Genomic DNA, 11,173 nt, shown 5'->3' with positions numbered 1-11,173 from the left:
CTTGCAAAATCTTAATCTAATGAGATAAAAGTCAGGTATGTTTTGATAGGCTTATTGAGTCACAGGTATGAATCAAAGGAACGGCCAATTTAAGTAGGGAGTGGGGGTATTACTGTTTAGGAAACAGGCAGCATGAAAGTACTTTTCTTGTGTGGTGGTAACTCCAAATTGGGCAAAGAAAGAAAACGTCCAGGACAAAATTTTACAGCACATAATTTTACAAAAGGCCAATATTGCTGCCATCAACAAAAAATCTATTGGTGCACTGTTAGCAAATATGATCAAATCCCTTTCTATGAATTACAGCAATATAGCACCTGCTTTAAGCAGTGACTGAGAAATTATTCCTGCTGTCAAGGAGCTTATAATTAAGGAAACTTTTTTTTCCCTCTTTCACATCTGTTTGCTCCACTATTCTTTAAATAATATCAGAAGATTTTACCCTTGAACACCTGTATGATCACCTGAATCTTAATTAGATTATACCCAGGACAGAGATGCTAATATAATTAATTACTAATTATTAATATATTAGCAATGTGCTTTGAAATTTATTGCTCTTTTGTATATATGGTTGTTTTGCTCCTTTTCATTTTAGTACAATGCTGGTCAATATATGACTCGTTCATTAAACTTAATGGCAATTTTAGTTAAATGTTTACTTCCCATCACCTAAATGCTAATAATTATAAGGATGATAATGATGAGGATAACAATAAACTGAAGCAGTTTTAGGGTTAAGGATGTGAGTCTAAAAATGATCTGCGTTTATCCTACATCAATAATTTTACATCAGATTTGCTCAATTTACAAATCAAAAATAGATTTTTCTGTCAGCAAAGCAAGATCAGTCTTGTGTCTAAAAATCAAGCACAGCTTGTACCTCATCATTAACCATAAAGCCTCTGAAATCATAACTTAGCTGCCAATTTTGTTGATGATGCAGAAGACGAAATAGAGTACAGCTGGCTCTTCTGTCCTATGTTAGCTCCGCAGTACTGACATTAGTGAAAAATCTGTTTATTTTTTGTTTCAGGAAATCAAATAGCTATGACTAAAATGAAGCAGAGGGAACAGATATATCTGGGTAATAAACAGGTGCCATTTTTATTTTTAACTTTATGTTTTTTCTTGCGGATTCACTTTGACTACTGAATCACAATTTTAATTTGCCCAATTGCAATGACCTCAAAGACACAGTGAAAAATCTCCAAAATGCCCAACTTGAGGAGTCCCTCACTTTTTTTTATAAATGGGATCAAATAAACTAACTCACTTAAAATTTAAAGACTATCACAAGTAAATAAAATTTTCTCAATGGTGATTCCTTCTAATAGAGTATTTATAGGCAAATTTCCCCTTATTTTTTGTAAAAATAATATGTGCGTGGTGACATGTCAATTACTTTTTCAGGAAAGTGCCTTTTCTGATTTAGGTCCAAACTTTAATGCCTTAGTTATGAAGTAAATAAGCCAATTTCTAAATCTTACCTAAAAATGAGGAAATTATAGTATTTTCCATAAAGCAACATTAAGTTAATGGCATGAAATTAAATTTTAAGTCCTTAATCCTTCAGAAGTTTGGTGAGTTCAGAAGATCCTTCTGCTTTTTCCCAGACAAGCATTCAATATGCTCTGCCAGTTCAGGATTAAAATAAGGATTGAGCACACACACACACATATTACCTGTCACCACTTCAGGAAATCCTATTAAAATGATGTTAAAGACATTTTTTAAAGAAACAAAAAGATGGGGAAAGAGAGAGGAAATAAGAGCAACAAAGTTTTGAAAATTGGCAAATAAGAGGATGAAACCAGACTGACTTAGCAGACTACAGAGAGTAGAAACTAGTAATGGGAAAAGACGAGAAATAGCCCCAATAAAAAAAACAGAATTCTCAAAAGGTTCCTAAAATAGTGGCACCAGATAATTCTGGAACTGTAAGCAAAGGAGGGAAAGCCAGGAGGATGGTGGGAAAGCTGATGGAGAAGCAATGATCTCTTTACATCTTGCTCCCAACTACATGCCAGTGAGAAGCTGATTCTCCCCATTTTGGCAAATGTCTGCAGCTTTATTTTCTGGAAAAACATACAACAGAGTGTTTCTGAACTGAGGGAAGCTAAGTACAGTTGAAGACCTAATTATTCTATGAAACACATCTTCTTAGTCCACTCCCCATAATAAGCTTCCAGGACAGTGGCAGCCAGATCTCTACTGTCCAGGAAGGAGATAATGACTAGAGAGACCTAAAAATATGACTAAGGAATCCCAGCAAACATCCTTCCCAGATCACCTTGCAGTAAAGCTCACGATCAGTGAGCTCCATATGCAGCAGACCTTCCAATCAACTTTTTAGTCCTCATTTTTAATCAAAGGCAGAAAGTCAAGCATTATAAGACATCTGAGGAGAACCTCTAAAAGAGAAAAAGACCAAAATAAGCAATCAAATACAACTTGGAGGAAACAGCTTGCCAAGAGAAAGAAATTTAAATATACACACATATATACATATGTAATATGTATATAAGTGTATATGTATATACACATACATACTAACTTTCATATTCTCAAACAATAAGAGAGGTGTTCTAGTTTGCTAGCTGCTGGAATGCAATATACCAAATTGCGAGAACAGCTTTTAGAAAAGGAAGTTTAATAAGTTGCAAGTTTTTAGGCCATGGAAATGTGCCAATTAAAGCAAGTCTATAGAAATGTCCAATGAAAGGCATCCAGGCAAAGATACCCTGATTCAAGGAGGCCGATGAAGTTCATAGTTTCTCTCTCAAGTGAGAAGGCACATGGCGAACATAGCCAGGGTTTCTCTCTCGGCTGGAAGGGCACGTGGCAAACCCTGCGTCATCTGCTAGCTTCTTCTCCTGGTTTCCTGTTTTATGACACTCTCTGGGAGGCATTTTCCTTCTTCATCTTCAAAGGTCACTAGCTGGTGGACTCTGCTTCTTCTGGCTACATTGTTCTGCTCTTTCAGAATCTCCCACATTCTCCAAAACATTTCCTCTTTTATAGGATTCCAGTAAACTAATCAAGACCCACCCAAATGTGTGGAGACACGTCTCCACCTAATCCAGTTTAACAACCAGTCTTGATCGAGTCACATTGCCAGGGAGATGATCTAAATACAGTTTCAAATATACAGTACTGAATAGGGATTAGAAGCAGCAGCTCCCCTTACAAAGTGGAATTAGGCTTTTCTAGGGTACGTATATCCTTTCAAACTGGCACAAGAAGATATTACAGTCTTGAAAATAGAGCACAATACTATAAAAGTGAAACAGAGCAAAAGAGAAATCATGAAATTTTAAAATATGATAGTAGAAATTTTTTAAATATGTAAGGAGGTAAACTGGAGGATAAAGTTGAGATTTCCCAGAAAATAGAACAAAAACAATAGAAATAAAAAAGAGTAGAGTGGTGCAGTGGTGGCTCAGAAGTAGAATTTACTTGCCTGCTGTGCCAGAGACCCGGGTTCAATTTCTACAGTCTGCCCACGTTAAAAAAGAAAATAAGTAGAGAAGGAATAGGAAAATCAGAGGACTGGTCCAGGTGGTCCATCATCAATTAAAAAACGAATAAATAGGAGCTCCAGAAAGAGAAAAAAGAAATACAGAAGGAAATCATTGGTGAAAAACTTTTAACAAATTCGCCACAATCATAGGACATGAATTTCCATATTGAAAGGGTCCATTCAGTGCTCAATACAATGTAAAAATAAATAAATAAATACACATCAAGACATATCTTTGGAAAATTTTAGAATATTGAGGACAAAGAAAAGATCATGAAAGTTTCCAGAGAGGAAAAAATTGGGTCAGAAATCTCAATGGCATTGGATTTCTTAACAGACTGAAGCAATACTTATAAATTTTGAGGTAAAAAATCATTTCTCACTTAGAACTCTGTTAACAACCAAACCATTAATCTGATGGAAGGGAAAAATAAAGAACTTTCGGAATTGTAATCTCTCAAAAATTTTACTTCCAAGTCATTCTTGTTTGGGGACTAGTGGAGGAAGTATTCTTTTTTCGAGTGGGCAGGTACCTGGAATTGAACCCGTGTCTCCAGCACAGCAGGTAAGAACTCTACCTGCTGAGCCACTGTGGCCCACTCTGGAGGAAGTATTCTGAGAGGTAAGTGAAACAGAGGGAGGGACGGAAGGAGAGAGTAGGGTGACAGGGAGACAAAGAGGGTACACTAAGAAAAATAAGATTACATGCAGTAGAGGAAACAGGGAATCCAACAAAAGTCAAAAGGAAGAGAGAATTCCTAGATGAAGAGAGGATTACAGGGTGGCAGGGAGAGAGAGAGGGCAAATGGTCCAGACTGGATCTAGTTAGAAAATTTTTGTCTAAGGAGAGTGAAGGGCTCCTTATCCATAGCCTCCCTCCCCGCCCACGCCCCCTAAATACAGGCACATATGCACAAGAATGTACCTAAAGAAGAATTTAAGTTATTTAGGCAGGTATGTATTTTCTTCTGCATCAGGCTAAGAAGGCTCTTGCCAAGATGCTGGCTGAAAGGAGTTAGTGTAACCATTTAAATTAGCATACTCTTTCATACACTATAATCATTTAAAGTGATAATTCCAGTGATTCTCTATGCCTATCTTTGGGAGCAAGGATTATTATCTCTGAAAGAGACATAAAGAAGCTAGTAACATATTTGCCTCTGTGGAGAGGAAATGTAGGGCAAAAGGGGTATGAAGAAGATTTACTTTTCAAAATCTATCCTTTTAGTTCCTGTGGAATTTTTATAACAATTAAAACGTGTATAACTTATATTCCTTAAAACACATAACTTTAACCAAAAAATTCCACTTATAGGAGTTCATACTAAAGAAATACCAACCCATAAGCAAAATGACATTAAGTGCAGGGATACTCATTATGGAATTGTTTGTGCTAGCAAAATACTGGGAACAACTTAAGTGATTATCAATTTAGTATTGGTAAAAAAAAAATTATGCACATTCCTGAAATGGAATAATATGCAACAAAAAATATAATTTAAAATCTCTTTATGTACTGATAAACCATCTCCAAGATAAGCTGCTAAGGGAAAATAGACAAGATGCAAGTCCAAGCACATATGTGTCTTAACTTTTGCTTGTATGAAGATAGACTATTTCTGGGAGAAAATACAAACATGGTACAGCACTGTTTAGTCTGGAAAGAACTGAATGGTAGGGGAACCGGGACATGACAGAAATTCTTTATACATGTTCGTACCTTTTGAATTTTGAGCCATGTGAACATGCTACCTTCAAAAACCAAACTGAATAACAATTTTGAAAATGTGGGGCATTTTGAAATAGTCTGGATTATTTTCATCTAATTTTTTTCTCTTCCTCTATCATAAAGCCAGTATGAGGTCTTTCATCTAATAATAACACTCCGGTTGTAGTTCTGCAATGCTTAAGAAATACAATCTGTTACTCCTGCTGGGATCAGAACAGTTGTCAGTATATGTGGGCAGCAGTGGGTGAAGAGATTTTGAATAAAGGCATATAAACTAAATACCAAAGTTGAATGTATTATAACGTCATTGTTGATATAGGGGAAATCTTATATCAATGGCATATATGAGATATCAGTGTTATACTTTTCAATGATATAGATAAGGGTAAGGCTCCATATACCAGCTTTGTGCTCTCCATTCAATCAAGGTAGTCCAAAGATGTGAAAAGACAGAGTTAACAGGAACTTCAGACTGGACTTCAAAGCTATGCCCAAGTCCTATGCTCAATGCATGACTGACTGGGATGGAGAGAGGGGGATATTTTCAGGCATTTACTTTCACTTCATGTGTTTATAAACCCAGTGCATTATGGATTTTAGAAATTAGGGGCATGAAATTAACTTTATAGAAGAGTTTTGAAAATGCTAGAAATTATTAACTTTTAGGAAATTAAATGGGTTGTATGTATGCCATAAAGTCCCTGATATAACATGATAATGATGACATGCAGAGAAATGAAGTGCTTGCTATACCCCTAAATTCCACCACTTGTCAGAACAAGTCCACTTGTGTCCAAAATCTGTGTTCATGGATCCCAGCATGCTCTCAGTCACATGCAGTATTACCATCTCTCCCCACTCAAATTCATCTAGGATCATAAATACTGGAATTACAGAATTATTAAAGAAGTATATTCCACAAGCCTTATCAATCACTACGTGGGTGTTTAATTTCCCAAACAAAATCAACATCTTTTCAAGGACTTCACTGCTTCCACTGTAGTGTCATATGTCTCAGTACTAAAAATGTGGGTAATCTTTAAATGATAGTCAGTGGAATACTCTTAAAATGGCAAATTACTTTAATGGCACCTCTAAATGGAACACAATTACACATTTTTAATGGTTCAACAAAAGGCTCGATTCACTAGCTTTGAATACCCAAGTCTTCAAATGAAAGGCACAGCTTTCAACACAAATCCTGAGGACAAATGTAGGTTTAAGGAAGGCTTTTCTTCAGTGGGAGGGGCAGGGTGCTGGGGAAGGACACGAGCCAGTGCTTCTTACAGAGACTACCGCGGAGATGGCGCCAAGAAGGAACTGACCAGAACAAGGAGCAACTGGTGACAGAAGACAACATAGGAAGCCATTGCTAAAGTCCAGGTAAGAAATGATAAAAGTTAAAAGAAAAGAGGAAAAACAGATTTGAGAGGAGGTGGTGAGGAATGGTGCTTAAACGTAGAATGGACAGGAAGCTCTGGTACCTTTGGGAAATAAGGTTTTTGTGTTTGTTTTTTTTTTTGTTTCTTTGTTTCTGTTCCACCCCCCACCCCCCCATGTCTGCTCCTGAGTTATCTGCTTATCCATAATTCTTTCAGGGTCCTTGCTCTCCTCTTTGCTACTCCACAGGACACCATTCACTTCCCTGCCACTCACATGCCAGAACGCTCAGATGATTGCTCTTCGCACTAGGATACTGGGATCATGGCACTGGCCTTGGGAAGGTGTGATGCGCAGAAAGTTACACTTCCCTATATGCTCTTTCCCTTCGTTGCTGCACACTTAGACCACACAAGTCTGTGCAGGTGTTAATAACAACTGAAGGCTGGGAGCAAAAGAAGGGAATTACAACACTGAAGAAAATAAAAAAAAAAAAATGTTGACTAAATAAAATTTCCCCAAGAGTTCAAAGGATTAGAACAACTAAAAACTTAATATTTTCACAGGTATCCCCTTAAGAGCATACCTTGTCTCCTGGGCCTCCTTCCTTATCTTAATGTTCCCTATCTCAAGGTCCACCATTATTTACTTTCCTCTTATAAATCATCTTTCTTCATCTCTCTCCAGTATATATTTTTAACAACTTATACCTTATACATGGTAGTTTACCTCATGGAGCCCATCCCCCTTTCCTAACCAGTGCAATCTGTAGGTACTGCTATTTGTGACAATTGCTTTTCCCAAAGTATGAGTAAGTCATTCTAATATAATACTCCAACAGCACCATCTATAGAGTTTACATCCCAAATACTTGTCCTTTCGTAGCGATGAAGATTTGCCATTTCATTTTTCTCCATTCAATGTATTGTGCACATACATAGCTGCTAAGGGTAAGTAATAATCACCAAAGACAATTTACATTAAGGAAGAGAAACATTTCCCCAAATACAACAGAATCTGGAGTCTACCCTCAATGTAGATAATACATTTTTACACAAGTTATGTCAAGTCCTACTTTGTTTATTCTCCTGTTCCTAAGCATGATCAGATTCCAATAGCTCAATAAGAAACAGGATCCATTACAGTAACTTTTTAAAGTGACAGCAACTCCCTTCCCACACAAAGATGTTAACATCATAGAATTATTAAAGAATATGGATGTGAGTGTGAGCATGTGTACACATGTGTGTGTGTAAGGTAGACGGAGGGCCATTTGTCCAGTTATATTTAGATGAACTATTTTGGATAGCTGATTCTATTTATAATATGAACTAATGTTTCGGTTCTTGGCTATAATAAATACTATGTTATCCCAAATATTGTGTAGGTCTGAGTAGCAATCAAATAGATAGCCAACAGGAAATAATGTGCTAAAGAGAATACAAAGAAAGTCTTAAATTTAAAAGCAAAAAGGAAGGATTTAAAGAATAAGAATTTACAAACTTTGTAATATATTACTATGTTTATACCAGGATAAAACAAAGAATACTATCATAAGTTCTGATGAAATTTAAAATTCCATTCTCTTAGAATTTGTAACCATACAATTTCTGCTATTGTTGTATATATTTTGGTTCAAAAGAATTAGGTGAACTAAAAGGTCCCACCTATAAAAGTGCATGATTCTTCCACATTCATTAATTTCATATATACAATTATTTCCACTATTCACAATAATTAATGATAGTCTAATGGCCAGGCTCCTACAAATATCAAGATGAATTGGAGAGAATTCCTGTCCTCAGAGAGCTCAGTGTAGTAGAAGAGATAGAGAAGTAAACAAAAAATTGTTTTAAGATATGTAGTGGGTGATACGATAAGAGATCAATTTCAGAGTATGTGGCCAGGAGGCATGGGTAGTTGGAAAATATCTCTATCAGGTGATGTTTCCCAGGTGGAACAGAAACAAAGAAAGAAAAACAAACAAACACAAAAACCTTATTTCCCAAAGGAATCAGAGCTTCCCATCAAGTCTACATTTAAGCACCTTGGACAGTATGGGAAAGTTCATCCCAGTCTGAGGAAAGAGCTAATGCATGAATCAGCATGATCAATTTGGGAAACTACTATTAGTTGACTGACTGGAAACTGGAAGCAGGGGTACAGTAATAAAGAGGTAGGATATTTACCAAAGGTGGCCACATTTCATATCACTAGCTTGATCATTTAATTTTCTGTTGTGATAGGAAGGCTTTAAGTTCCCTGGAAGAGTAGGCAAAAATGCCATTTGATTTTGGCATTTCACTTGCTGTATGATGCTATCAAGTTTCTCCTCCTTCTGCCCAGTAGTAGTAGTTATTATAAAGTGATATGCATTTGCACCAATATAAGTCAATTAGGTGAGTTTTGACTTATGCCCCAGCACCAAGACTTTCAACAGGTATTGGTGACAAGTGTTATCAATAAGGACCCTTTCTGATATAACAGAAAATTCAATCCAAACTGACTGTAGTAAAATAGAACTGATTTACTCACATAACCATAGTCCAGTGATAGGTTTACCTCCAGGAACAGTTTGATCCAGTCTCAAATGTCTTCTGCACCCAGTTTCTCCTTCTCCATCTCTTATTCATTGTCTCTGCTTTGGCTCTATTCTCCAGCAAACTCTTGTCTTGTGGTGGCAAACCCCCGCCGCAGGAATTTGAGTTTACATCTCCTCATGTTCAAATACAGAAGACTAAAAAAGAGGGAGATCCTTCTTCCTGTCCAGTTCCTGTGGCTAGCTGGGGTACTGACTGGTCAATGGAAGGAAGAACTAGTGTAATCCCTGACAGACAAATGAGGTCTGGGTAGTATTTGTGTGATGATTCCTCTCCCATGACACACCTGGATGCTAAAACAATGACCTAACGGGGCTCCTTTGCCAAGTCTTCTTTCTTGGTTAACTCCTCCAGTATCAGCTTCTAGTTCCTAGTTTCTCCCACTTCCGGACACCCTAATAATTGTTTCCCTCTCCCCCTGTATGTACCCATGGGATCCTTAATCTATTTTTAGGGAGATATTTTCCATTTGGTGCTTCTTTAAGATATTTAGGTTGCCCTGCAACCCTTTTCCCTGAGGATTTAAAATTTTATAAAACAAAAGCCAGAAAGACTCACAGACCATTTCTGCTCCCCTTCTGTTTGGTTCTTCCTGGGACAATGAACACTGTTTGGTTTGCTAACGCTGCTGGAATGCAATATTATACCATAACTGGCCTGGCTTTTAACAATGGGGATTTATTAATTTATAATTTACAGTTCTTACACCATAAAAAATCCAAATTAAGGTATCAACAGGATGATACCTGAACTGTGAGACAGGCAGGCTCCTGGCATCAGAACACCTCTGTCACATGGGAAAGCACACAGCCAACGTCTGCTGGTTCATCGCTCCCGGGTTTCATTGCTTTCAGCTTCGGGTTCCAGTGGTTTTCTCTCTCTTAGTTTCTCCAAGGCTTTTTCTCCTTACGCTTCTCTGGGCTTTTCTGTCTTTTATCCTCTCATAAAGGACTCCAGTAAAAAAGATTAAGACCCACTTTGAATGGGGCATGTCACATCTCAACCAAAATAACTTAATCAAAAATCCCACCTACAACAGGTCTGTACCCACAGGAATAGATTAAAAGAATATGGCCTTTCCTGGAGTACATAACAGCTGCAAACTAACACAAACACCTAGTAGAATGTTTGCTTAAAGGGGTAGGGAAGGAGGGAAAAAGCAATAGTGGAAAATATTGGAAGAAAAAAATAACAATTTAGAGTTCCAAATATTATTCCAAAGACTCACACACAAAATGAAGGTTTAAATTAGAAGTAAAGAAAATTTTTCTATTTTCTTTCTTTCTTTTTTTTTTTTTTAAGATCTGAGGAAGCAGAGACCACTGGCAATCAAGCTGGGGAATGAGTGGGCCTCATAGAAGATGTGTGATGTAAGTTAAGCTTTGATAGGTGTTCTATGGCATCCTTCTTATTAGCATGACATTTACAGTCTCAAGCTCAGCTAAAGTATTAGCCTCTTTTTAACTAATGTGCAGTGGAGTCATATAATAGGTTGCATTTGTAATTTTGAACATTATGTTCACGGAAAACCAATTTTTAAAAATGTATTAGATTTCTCTCTCCTTTACTAAGGGCTGAACTCTTTCTTACCACTTCCAAATAATACATTATAAAATATCTGGCAAAATAAACTCAAGGGAAAATTGGGTTTTCCATGTGTTCCATCTAATAATGCCTCTCAATGGGATGTATCAAGTCAGGGTCCAACCAGGAAAACAGAAATGGCTCTATGTATTTAACATAGGGAGAATTTAATTCAAGGAATTTGTGAAAGAAGTGACAGAAGAATTGAGAAACCAAAAAGAGGATGGTGGTTTTGAATAGGATGAAGCCACTACAAAAACTAGGCTGGAAGAATAAAGGTAAGGGGCACTATTATTGGAATCAAGGGTCAAGGGACAGGGGTCACATGTCATCTGGCAGGAGCTAGAGCATGAAGTA

Source organism: Tamandua tetradactyla, chromosome 3 (genome assembly GCF_023851605.1).
Source record: "Tamandua tetradactyla isolate mTamTet1 chromosome 3, mTamTet1.pri, whole genome shotgun sequence".
Classification (NCBI taxonomy): domain Eukaryota; kingdom Metazoa; phylum Chordata; class Mammalia; order Pilosa; family Myrmecophagidae; genus Tamandua; species Tamandua tetradactyla.
This window is presented reverse-complemented; position numbering follows the sequence as displayed.